This window comes from Phalacrocorax aristotelis, chromosome 1 (assembly GCF_949628215.1).
Source record: "Phalacrocorax aristotelis chromosome 1, bGulAri2.1, whole genome shotgun sequence".
Classification (NCBI taxonomy): domain Eukaryota; kingdom Metazoa; phylum Chordata; class Aves; order Suliformes; family Phalacrocoracidae; genus Phalacrocorax; species Phalacrocorax aristotelis.
Window position 1 is genome coordinate 8,537,871 of NC_134276.1, and position 12,613 is coordinate 8,550,483.

The following is a 12,613-nucleotide window of genomic DNA, read 5'->3' on the forward strand; positions in this document are numbered from 1 at the left end:
CCCCCGCGCAGCGCGGTGCCTGCCGGCAGATCGAGTCCCCGCCCCGCGCTCTGCCGCCCGGCCGCACCCATATCGAACTACAATTCCCAGAAGTCATTGCTGCCAGCAGGCGCCAGCCAATGGGGAGGCGGCGGCGCTGCCGCTCGTCCCGCCCCGGTGGGCGAGAGGGGTGATGTCATTGCCCAGCGGGCGGCGGCGGGGGCGCGCGCTACCGTTTATTGTGCTCTGCCGGTGCCGCCTCCCGCTGCCAGCGCCGGTCACGGCGGGGGGGGGGGCCCGCTCCTGCCCCCGCTCCCGCCCCCAACACCGGCCCGGGGCGGCCCTGCTCCTGCGCCGGCACCGGCCCAGGGGCTGCCTTGCCCTGCCCTGCAGCGGGGGCGGCCCTTCGCCTGTCCCCGGCGGGGGTCCCCTTGCAGCGAGCGCCGCTGCACCCGTCCCGGGGTGGGGGGACGGACTGTCCTGCTCCGGGGCTGGTTCAGCATTCATCCCGGGGAGGGAGGGACTCAGCACCCATTCCCGAGCGGGGCTGCCTGGCGCCCGAGCCTGCTGCACCCATCCTGGGGAGCTGCCTTGCACTGGGTGGGCGGCCAGCACCCATCCCCGGGGCAGTGGGCTAGCCCTGCGGCCATCCCCGGGGGGCTGCACCGCCCCGGGGGCGGCCCAGCACACACCCTGGGGGGCGCGGGGGCTGCACCGCAGCCAGCCCCGCTATCCCCGCTGTGGGGCGGCCCGGGGCTGCCAGCCTTCTCCCACCGCCGGTGACCGGCTCCTGGCTCCCGCCTCGTTTTATGGTCGTGGAGAGGGAGGAAAAATCCCAAACCAGGTGAGTTCTCTGCTCCTTTTTTGTGTGCGGTTTCCCCCCCCCCCCGCCCCGTCTCCCGCTGCGCTTCCCCGCACTGTGCGCTCCCCGGCGGGGAGAAGCGGTGCCCCGCGGGGTGCGCCGCCTTTCCCTGGCATTGCTGAAAAAGGGGGGGAACCCACCCCAGACCCTAAATTGAAGAAATAAACCTCTAAATTACCGGGGATCTGCGTACACCCCCTCCCCCCGCCAAGCCCTGCGGGCCGGGAAACTCCCGCAACTCCGGGATGCTGCGGGCGCCCCGAAATAGCGCGGTCCTGAGCGGCGGGTACCGGGGGGAGCCCCTTCCCGCTCGTCTTCTGCACTGTGTAACAGCGGAAAATAAAATGGATTTTTAAATTGCTGTCATTAAGTGCCGCTGAGCGCCTGTGAGAGCCGGCGTTCCTGGGGTGGGGGCGGGGGGAGACAATTTTTTAAAAAGTTGAATAAGCGAGGTCTGGTTTAGGATGGTTTTTAGGGTGCTGGTGTGCCACGTCGTGAGGCTTCTGTGTTCCGACACCCCCATTCCTCCCGTCTTTTAAGGCAACAGGAGAGGTCTGAGTCAAACTGGCTCTCAATTCCGGCTGCGTGCAGTTGCTCCAGGTTTCTTTTCCAAGTCATATCATGAATACGCATCTTAAAAATTGTCGGTCGGGCAGCCTGATGGTTTACTTCAACTTCCGAACCATCGCTCTGGTCTTTTTCCCTTCTCTCATAAATGCCAGAAGTGCATATATTTGAAACTTTTTAAAAACCATGTGGTTCAGCAGAGTTTCATTTTATTGTGGCTTTTTATTTGTTTTCCTGTTCCTTGCCGTTTGCAAGATGCAGCTCAGACCTTTAGCTGAACAGTGCTATAATACTAATGCAAGATACGAGATATTTTTTCTGAGTGCGTAACATCAGGAGGTTTTTCCCTTTCTATAACTACATTATCACAGCAATTGCTCGTGGGCCTCAGACATCTAATTTTGTGCTGGTGGCAGTGAAACGCATGTACGCAGAGGGGTCCTGCTCACCTCGAATCTGTCAGCATCTTTCGGTGCCCTTTAAAGTTAATGCATTCCAAAGCCTGACTTGGAGGCTGTTCTGAGAGCAGGAAAAGAGCGTGCAGCTGAGCTGATATTTTATATTTTTTTTCCTTTCCCTCTGCTGCATATTTGCTTCTGCGCTTCTCTTGTGTAACTGGCACTGTGTGTCCTCTGGCAGACTCCCTGGAATCTCAGCGCTGGGGGACGGGTGACATGAGTGTGGTGGGGACAATGAAACTCCCTGTTTGGTTTGATCAAAGTATTGTAAACACCAAGGCGGTGGTTGGGGTGTCCCTATGCAATGCGCGGCGCTTACAGCTTCCCCTCCTCAGGTGGGATAAACATGCTGCATCCCCACCTCCTCCCTGCATTTATTTTATCTGTGTTTTTTCCTTCCTTCCTCTTTGTTACTGACTCAGGGGGGAAGAGCAACACTGTGTGTAGGAGTTGCCTTTGTTTGGTTGGTCTTTTTTTAACATTTTTATTTCCTGGAGTGGCATTTTCCTCTTTATTTTACATAACCTAATAGAGGGTTTTCCATCTTGGCTGTAAAAAGAGAATTCTTATAGCAGTGGTTTTGTTAGCTATGGAGAGAAGGCCTTGGAAATGAAGTGATAATTTGAAATGTAGCCTGAGAATTGTTGTGGGAAATATTGATACAGAAGTTGCGGAGAGCAAGCAGGGGATCCATGGCCAGGGAATTTTTTTAGTTTAAAAGTAATGAAATTTTTGTAATGTCCCTCTTTTTAATTCTGTTTTCATATGTGTCTATATCTTTACAAATATGTGCTGGTATTTATCCTTGCTTTATTATTTTTCCAGATTATCAAATTCATTGAATTTAGAAAGACTTGTGACAATGTCTTGCATGCTAGTGTTTTCAAGCTATATTATGCTACTGCATGATGTGGATTAAAAATGAAGCTTGGAAAGCCACACTATTAATAAGATGAAATTTTGCCTTGCAGCAACAGAAATACAGATGCATAAAAATGGACCAAATGGTGCAAATCACTCAGTAGATGAGTGATTGCTGTGAAAAAGCACAGATGAGCTAAGGGGCCCTTCCTCTTGAGTAATTTGAGTCCTGATCCTGCAAAGACCTTAAATGCAATGTGTGCATTTACTGTGCTTCAGGAAGTCCCCAAGATGCCAATTGCTGGAAGCAGAGAGGCTGTCCCAGGAAGGCAGCACTAAGTATTTCCTCTGGTCTTTTACTTTTTCCCCAATTTGTTACTACTGTCCAGTGTCTGAAAGGGGATTTAGGGCTAGATGGTCTCATGGTCATATCCTATAGAGTTTTCTTGTATTTTAGCCCGATTCTTAATCAAACTGAGTTTAATGCCATCGACTGGCTTCTCAGTAAACCAGAAATCACATCATTTTAAATTGGCCTTATCAGCATCTCCTATGTGCCTTGCATTGTATTAAATTGCCCACCCCAGAACTGCTGTAGAAAGAGGTTCAAGCTGCCCTCGGATGCTTGGGTGTCTTCCAACCTCATGTATGGGGGACCCAAAGACTGGTGAGGTGAGGGGAACTGAGAAGAGCCAGAGATGGGAGAGACTTGCTGCCTCTTAAGCTTCATTTTCTTCTCTGCTCCAGAGCTGAGCTATGAGAGCACAGTGATTTTTGTTGCCTGGAGTTGGGGTCTATGAGGCAATTGGAGTTTCTGAAGGGAGAGGTGGATGGGTGAAGGAGGTTGTTCAGGGGTAACTGAGCAGTTGCTTCCCAAACAGGCGTGGGGAGGGAATGTGAGAATTGAGGAGTGGGAGAAAGGTGTCACCGAGCAAACTGAACCTCTGTTTGTCGCTTTCCCATGAAAGAGCTTTTCTGTGTTTGCTATCTAGGCTGCATGCTCCTCTTCTTCCCAGGCCCACCTGTGGGTGGTAGATGTTGCTCACTGCCTGAGCTGGAGTATTGGGGCTCTCTAACACAGCTGCAGAGCTCCTGGTTTTACGTCTGGAGCTGTTCTTGTTCAGTCCTTGCTGTGATAGCCAAGCTGGCATCCATCAGTTGGCAAACTGAGGTGCTTGCTCTAAGTTTTGTGGCATGTCCAGGCAAGTGTACCTGCAGCTGAGTTGGTCTTTTGTGCGTGTGGTATGGAGTAGTTGGCATTTTCTTATTTTTACATAAATGTCATGGTTTAGCCCCAGTCTACAACCAAGCATCATGCAGCTGCTCGCTCACTCCCCCCGGTGGGACGGGGGAGAGAATGGGAAGAGTAAAAGTGAGGCAACTCATGGATTGATATAAAAGGCAGCTTAAGAGGTAAACCAAAAGCTGCACATGGAAGCAAAGCAAACCAAGGAATTTATTCACTCCTTCCCATGGGCAGGCAGGTGCTCAGCCATCCCCAGGAGAGCAGGGCTCCATCAGGTGTAACGGTTACTTGGGAAGACAAATGCCATCACTCCGAATGTCCCCCTTCCTTCAGCTTTATATACTGATTATGACGTCATATGGTGTGGGGACATCCTTTTGGTCAGTTGGGGTCAGCTGTCCTGGCTGTGCCCCCTCCCACTTTCTTCTGCACCCAGCAGAGCATGGGGAGCTGAAAAAGTCCTTGACCAGTACAAGTGCTACTTAGCAACAACTAAAAAATATTCACATTATCACCACTGTTTCCAGCACAAATCCAAAACACAGCCCCATACTAGCTATTATGAAGAAATTTAACTCTATCCCAGCTGAAACCAGGACAATAATATATAGCCAAACAAGAAATTATAATAGCTGAGAATCAAATAAATGCCTTTTCTGTTTTTAAGGCATATTGCCATTGTTTTAGGGCAGGACCAACAGTTTGAGTGCAAGCCTTGCTCTTGGCAAGTACAGAAAGAGGAGTGGGGAATGTGCTAGGAGCAAGTTCACGCATAGTGTCAACCACCCAGGCAATGTGAAAGTTCAAGATTCATTGCAATAGTGTGCCTAGTATGGCAGAAGAGCAGAAGGCAGCACGGGGTGGGCATACCTCACATCGTTGAGGCACTTTAAACCAGGAAGCCTCCATAGATGCTTGCAAGACTTTGGAGCAGGAGACTTAGACAGTAAAATCATCTTCTGTATTACAGATGGGTTTCCGACACCAAAAATATCAACCCTTAGGGCAGAGATGCTCAGCAACAGCCCTGCTTTGGCTGGAGGACAGATGAGATGACCTAAGGTGATGTTTTGATTGACTCTCCAGTTTCCGTAATTTCATTTTGCAGCAAGTCATTTAGCTTCCTTCCCCCCCCCAGTGATTCTGTCAATAACTAACTAAATCCTCACTTTATTTTTAATGGTTCTCTTATAGCATGAAACAATAAATCTGTCATAACCCTGGTACCTCTTGCTCAGCCTGTGCTTAAATCATGAATTTAAACTGGGAGGGTTGAGTCAAATATTCCTCAGGTGCTAATACATTGAATTAATTAGGGCAGAAGAAGGATGAACTTGTCCCTTAATCATTGTCAGTATTTAAACAGAGTCAAGGCTGCATTAAAGTATGTTGCTGTTACAGTAGTTTCATAACTAATCTGTGCTATTAAACATTGGTCCTGAATAAGGAATTAGTGAGATTTGTGTTACAATGTCATTTGATTTCACCCTGCATAGATAAAAATCATTAGAGAGCTTTGTTGCATTGAGCAGAGGATAGATATTTAGGTTGCGAACAGCTTGAGACTGAATTGCTATTTGTCATCTTGACTCGCCTGGAGTTACTGCTCTCGCTACACTGCACTTCTCTCTGTATGCAGAAGTGCACTGCTGCCTAATATACTTAAGGCAAAATTCAAACCACCTGTTTAAACTAACCTAGCTATTAGTTTCCTGAGAGAATTAGGGAATACTTGTACAAACAGAGGAGAAAACCTTCAGTAAGGTCTTGCTTTGCTCGATATAGATAGAGCATCACAGAAATCTGCTGCTGTCCTTTTAAAGATCACAGGATGCCCTGTTTGTTTTCTTTCCTTTTAGAAGAAATGCTTTCTTTTAGGTACTGCTGAACTAAAAGTTAACTGTAACCTCTAAGTCTCTGAATAGTGTTTTCTTTTAGACCTTGAAAAGAGTAATGGGAAAGGGAAGAGAGAAGAGGAATGGGAGGAAAGTCTGTGCTGGCACGAAAAAAGATGAGCTTGCACATGGTTTCTCAAAAGACTGTATCCTGCAGGGTGAATTTAAAAGGGGGGAAAAAAAAGCATTAGAGATGCCAAAGTGTACAGAAGTCAAGCAGTGTTTGGGTAACTCTGTCCTGCTAAAGATGCTTGCCACGGAGAGAGGAACTTAATACAGGGCCCCAGCAGCCCGACCCACTGCTGCACTGCGTTGCTGCTTGTCTGTAATGAAGTTACCAAAAACTGGTCTGCTTTTTTGATTAAGCAACCAGTCAAAGAGAAGCGTGTGTACAGTTGAAGTGGGAGTATTTGTTGATATAAATCCAGCCTATTACTTGCAAAAAGGAATTGCCATGGAGCTATAGGCATAGGCTGGTACTGAGCCTTGATGCCAATTTATTGGGAATGGTGAAGGAAACGAGTCTGACTGTGTATGAGACTCTCGTGTCCCGCAGTAGCAGTCAATCGGTTCTATGTGCTTCCCAGAGTGTTTTGGACTGAGCCCCTCACATCAGAAAAAAAGCTTTTATTGCTTTGGCAGGAGGGATCGCTCCCATACCTGGCTGTGGGAGAATCGGATCCCTCTCCAGAGTAATCAAGTGGTTAGAATAGAATATTGCAGTTGCAAGTGACCTACAAGGATCATCTAGTCCAACTGCCTGACACTTCAGGGCTGAACAAAAGTTAAAGCACATTGTTAAGAGCATTGTTCAAATGCTTCTTAAATACTGACAGGCTTGGGGTATCGACCACCTCTCTAGGAAGCTGGTTCCAGTGTTTGATGACCCTCTTGATAAAGAAGTGCCTCCTAATGTCCAGTCTAAACCTCCCCTGGTGCAGCTTTGCACCATTCCCACATGTCCTATCACTGGGTCCCAGGGAGAAGAGCTCAGCACCTCCCTCTCCATTTCCCCCCCTCAGGAAGCTGTGGGGAGCGATGAGGTTGCCCCTCAGCCTCCTTTTCTCCAAACTAGACAAACCCAGAGTCCTTAGCTGCTCCTCATAGGACATGCCTTGCACTCCTGTCACCAGCTTTGTTGCTTTCCAACAAAGCTGTACAAGGTTATACGGGATATTTCACCTGGGGTGTCACTACTGAGACAGTACCAGCTCGAGGGGAACTGCTGACATGCTTGTTCCCATATGCTCTCCCTGTGCTTCTTTTCTATGTACCTAAGCCTCTTGCTCCATTGTAGCCACTCTACCTCCCTTTCTTCCTCTGCTTTTCTTCTACTTAGTGATGTTCAGCAATAACCTTTGGAAGCTTGGATGCTCCCCGACTACCAATGAATCTGGGTAATGCTGTGAATGGGTGGAAATGGAGACACATCTGAAGATGTGATGCCATTTGGGAATGGGTTACTACAGATGCTGGGTGGAAAGAAGAACGTGTATCTGATGAGCAAACCAGCCGAGTTATGCTCTGCGCTGCAGCAGATGAAACTTAAGGCACAGGAACTGCCCTCCTGTCTTTCCAGGGGTCACTTTTTTGCTCCAAATACCCATTCATCCATAGATACAGAAGTGGTGGGAGATACAGAAAAATCCGTGCTCCAGGGGAATCCCAGATCCATATTCAGGATGAAGAGCAACACCTTGAGTTGAGAGGTGGATGTCAATGTTCAGATTTACTGGCGATCAAAGAATGAGTGAAAGGGATTAGAAAAGAACTCATGTTTCTAAACTCCCCAGATTTTGGGTTTGCCGTGTTGCAAAGAATGCTTTCAGTAATGGAAAGCTGACTTGAAAAATAATAATTAGCACTTCTCTGTGATTTAAATTTCATTGCCTGAACTCAGAGTAATGGAAAAAAGATCAGTCAGGGCTTTTTATCTAACAAGTTTTTAAAGGAAGCCAGCTTCATGTCTAATTAGTGAGAAGTTCTCCATGGTGCCATCTTTTATATTTCCAGTGTCTAACGCGTGGTGTTTTAATGATAGTTGTGGCTGCAGCATGGGCATGTTTACTTAAAATAACAACTTTTCTTAAAAATATAGTAAGACAAACTTGTATATAAATTTATTTCTTGGACAACCTGAATTCTTATTAATGACCTCAATCCCCTGAGGGGTCTCCATGCTGTGTGGTCTTATTTTCCCGTTGCTTTCTGCTGCCAGAAGGGAGTTTTTGAATTCAGCCTTTTCCAACACTGGAGAGTCAAGCTTTATTATAATGGCTTCTGAACTTGATTAACTGAGAGAGGAGATGACTGCCACTTCAAAAATAATCCCTTTTTTTTTGTTCTTTCTTTATAGCTATTAACTCAAATACCTGAAAAATAAATGTGTTGATGAGTCATTTGGTATCCCTGTTAGGTCGTCTGGAGCAGTCAGATTATTCCATCCTGAGATGAGTAGCATTTGGAGGTGAGAATCAGGTGGCCTTTCTCTTTCGTCCTGAAATTGCTGTGGAGGTAGCAGTTCATTTTTGTGTATCGGGGAAAAAGATTAAGGGAAATAACATTAGCCTTTTTAGTCTTGCATCTCCCCTGAAGTTCATGGTGTAGCATGTCCTGTGGACAAAAGGCATTAACTCAGATAAACCTGCAGTAACGACTTTAATTAAAACCCCGGCAAAGACTGGAGTAATCTGTAGTTTTCATGGGAGCCTAAGGGCAGGTTTGGATTTCTGTACGTCTCTGGGCTGCTAAGGACCACAGGATGCCTGCTTCCAGCATCAAGTTCCATGTCCTGGTTGGCCAGAGGTGTAGCTACAAGTTCCACCTGTGTGGTGATGGGTCTGGGCTCTGCTCCTCTTCTCTGTAATCCCCATTTCTGTGGCATGACTACAGAAAAGCGCTTTCCCTCTAAAGGGCTTGTTTTAACACAGTTTGCAGCTAATTCCATGTTTTCTATCATCTAAAGGGATAGCTCAAGGGAAGCAAGTATCTGCAGCATTGCAATTACTCCAGCCTTGCAGGCAATACCTGTCTCCTGTCTGTAGCCAACAGAAGATCGTGGCACCTTCTAATTTCTTACATATCTGGTAATATAAAAATCCCTGCTGTAAATATTTGCTCTTGAGAGCATTAGGTAGTTATGGGGAGATTCTTGAACAATGTTTGGTCTATTAAAAAAAAAAATCATGCAGAGACTGTATCTGAGCTGCATGTACCAGAAGCTTGAAACATCAGAAGCAGAGTCAGTGCCTGATTTCTCTATTGCATTTGTCCTTGTTCTGAACAATTTGTTCTTTCTAAAAAAGGGAACTGTGCCCATTTTCTTCAAGCCAGCAGCATTCACATTTCTAAAACGTGGTAGTAGCGTTTTGCTCTGATAGATGGATGGATGTGTGCGTGCATAGAAAACTCCCAAATAAACCCAGGTTTCTGTTAACTCTCTAATTTCAGCTGGCAAAGGGGAACCTCTAGAGTCAAGCTGTTAACTCCAGGATTTCTGCTTGCCCTATTTAGGAGAGGGAGGCATGAGTGTGTGGCTTGGCTGGAAATGGCTTTGTGGTATCTGCAGGAATGAGGTTTCCTCTTGTGCTGTGACCTGCTGTTGGGTGTTGCCATGTGCTGACCATCTCTTGTAGGGATGTAGTGTATGTTCGATGCAGAAGCAAACTGTCTTTTTAGCAGTCATTAACCCCAAATTCTGAAGTCTCTCTCCCTCCAAAACTGGAAAACAAACTTAAATATATCCATATTGTGATCCTGAGATATTTCTCATTATTTCCATTATGTTTGTAAACCTTGGAAACTACTCTTGCTAATGTAGTATTTACTCGGAAATGTTTCTTTTTTTTAAGTAGCAGTTCTGTTGTCACAGTTCTGCAGGAAAGCTGTGTCTTGGTGCACTTGCACTTAGCTGTGCAGGTAGTTGGTCCCTGTATGTCACCAGAAAGCATTGACAGAGTATATTCAAATGCATGGCCTGTGAGGAGTGGCTGGGTCATGTTGGACATGCTGGTGCTGGAGATGCTTGAGATTCCCCCGTCCTATGCCGTAATACATGGTTATTATGGACCATTCGTGAACCTTCTACTGCAGATATGAATGTAGTGCAGGGAATTTTTAAAGCCCCTTCTCAAGCTGCTGCATGGCCAGAGACATTTGTGCTTCCATCACTAGTAACTTTATCTTACTCATCGTAAACCTTCAGCCTTTAGTCAATGGCCATCCCATTTATATCAGTGTTGTCTCTAACCTGTTGTGCTTCTGGACTGGGAAACTGCTTGGTTAAAGCCAATCTTAAAATTATTCTTTCTTGCTAGGTTATTTTTTTTTGGGACAGCATCACAGGCTGTTTCACTTTGCAGCCATGCAGGTCGTTAGCTGGTACTTAACAATAATTAAAACCAGCACCTTTAAAACAAATCCCCCCCAGTTAGAAATTCAGAACTGAAGAAATTAAAAATAGAGTATTGACTTGCACAATTAAATAACCAAAGAAAACATTCATTGTGGGCTGAGGCTAGTTCTGTTAGAATAAAGGAAGCTGATTGTGAAATAAATATTAAAGTGTCTCATTAAGTTCTGCAGTTTTACAAAAGCTGTTGCCACAGGGAGGGAAAACCTGGCGTGAGTTATTGTTTGTTTACTGCAGCTGTCAGTTATCGTGGTGGTGAGCACGTTGCATCAATTCCTAGAGTAGCCGTTAGTAACCCGGCCATCCCGCTTCAATGTCTAACTCCTTGCTGGAAAATGTGTGAAACTACATAAAAATTCTTTCCATCTTGTTAACACATCTTTCACAATATTCCTCGTTTTGCTTGATGACATCAGTTCTTGGAGATATAGAAGAAGGCTTTAAAAATATCTCCTGGGCAATGTTGGGATGATGCTTATTTAATGAATTTAGTTATGTGTGTCTGACACTCTGGAGGACTGGTCTGTTCCCAGTTCTGCTCTGATGCAGTTTTTGAGTCATTCATCTCTTTTTGGCTGTATTTTATGTATAGATTGGATTTTATTATCCATTGTAAGGTCTTTGGGACAGAGCATTTATCTTTTAGTCCCTACTTGATACAGTGAAAATCTGCAGTTCTCTGCAATCTGTAGGTGTTACCGCAATGTGAGTAACCGGTGCTGTAACTTGGGGAGGGGGGGTGGAAATAGCCATTAGTGATTGTGGGGAATGACAGTTCCCTTAATTTCACTGCAAATCAATCTATGTAACTTACAGTTTTGTCTAGAAAGACAAATTTTGGAATTTGAAGGCGAGACGAGTGAATTCTGCATCTGTTTTGTGTTTTTAGGCAAGCCACTTTAAACTTTCTGTCTCTTGGTAGCCTCCATCTGTAAAATGGAGATAACCTCAGAGGGATGCCTTGAATATTCATCAGTGATTTATTGTATGCTACTGAAGAAAAGTGTTATGGGCAATGTTAATGAAGTTTATTACTCAGCCTCTCTGCTGCACGTTGATCATTATTTCAAACATCTGCAGTCTCCACAGTGAGCACTAACAAATTCTTAACTGGACTTAGTCTGTAGATGATAACTTCAGTTTACATGGGGCTTTTCCTTTAGAAGAGTTCCAAAGAATGTTATAAACTGTAATGCAAACCATAGTGTAAATATTGCCTTAGCAGCCAGCAGCTATCACTGAGGTGCTGCATGATGGATGTTGCAGCTGGCAGCCGTGTGTGAGAGGAGAGCAAAAAAGAGAAGGAATACTGCAAGTGGTGGAGGTGACACAGGCAGGAAAACAGGAAGACAAAATTATGCTACCTGAATTGTGATTTTTAGCTTTGATGTGATCAGCAGTTCCTAGAGATCAAGTGACTCATGTGAAACACAGCGTTTTTGTTGCAGCCCCACGGTGCTGCGATATTGGTTCAATTCCAGCTGAGCAGAAAGAGCCCTGCTAACTCCTAGGGTTTTTCTTGCAGAACGTATGTGTTTCTGGACATCTTCATTCAATTACTGTAGTACAACAATGTGATTTCAGTGGTTTCTCAGGCTGGTATGACTGTCTCTGTAATGTCCTCCTCTTACAGAGGCAAAGAGCACAGTCACTTGGAGTTTGCTCTGTACATCCAAAAGACTTGAAAATACAACCCAGGTAACTTACTCTCAAAATGAAGTCCCGTTAACCCTAAATCCTTTGTTGGCTAAGGATTTGTTGTGTTTAGCTGGGTTTGTTCACTGAATGATGGAACTTTGGCTTCTCCCCTGAACTGTAGGCACCTGAGTTGGATTGTCTAAAGTTGAACATGGCTATTGTAGGTCCCAGATGCCATCACTGGAGAGAGATGGCAGATTCAGAAGCGCTGCAAGACGCTTGTCTCACGGTTTGATAGGGAGGGCAGACCTTGTCTAGGATTAAGTTGGTCATCTTAGCTCCTCAAAAGTAGGTAGGACAGAACAGTGCCATTGTGTAGGGTGTCATCTGCCAGACCATTATAACCCTTTACTGCTTTAATAGACTAGGCACAAGGCTCAAGTTCTCAAATAATTTATTAATGAGGGGTTCATCGGCTTTTGTGTCCCATGCAGGAACACATTTTGGAGAGGTTTTGAGCGCTTTCAACTCTAGTTGCTGGGTGCTGAATCTTCAAAGGTTCAGAACCACTAAAAACCAGGACAGAGAGGTCCAGAAACCAGGTAACACAAAAGAGTAGTTACAATTGGAAGCTACAACGGGAATATCTGGAGAAGACATGCATGGCTGCTACATGTGCTTTTGGTGGACAGGCAT

The 12,613-nt window shown here is 45.8% G+C and overlaps 1 protein-coding gene across 2 annotated transcripts in view; it reads left to right on the plus strand.

Annotated features, from left to right (window-relative positions):
• The first annotated feature begins 477 nt into the window (after positions 1-477).
• RAB30 (RAB30, member RAS oncogene family) overlaps positions 478-12,613 on the plus strand; it is a 53,830-nt gene continuing 41,694 nt past the window's right edge. Inside the window, exons 1-2 of one of the 2 annotated variants that reach the window (XM_075080733.1) lie at positions 478-823; positions 4,944-5,035. The gene's annotated coding sequence lies outside the window, so the exon portion shown is untranslated. The remainder of the gene's footprint in view (positions 824-4,943; positions 5,036-12,613) is intronic. The other variant, XM_075080724.1, reaches the window with a different exon arrangement.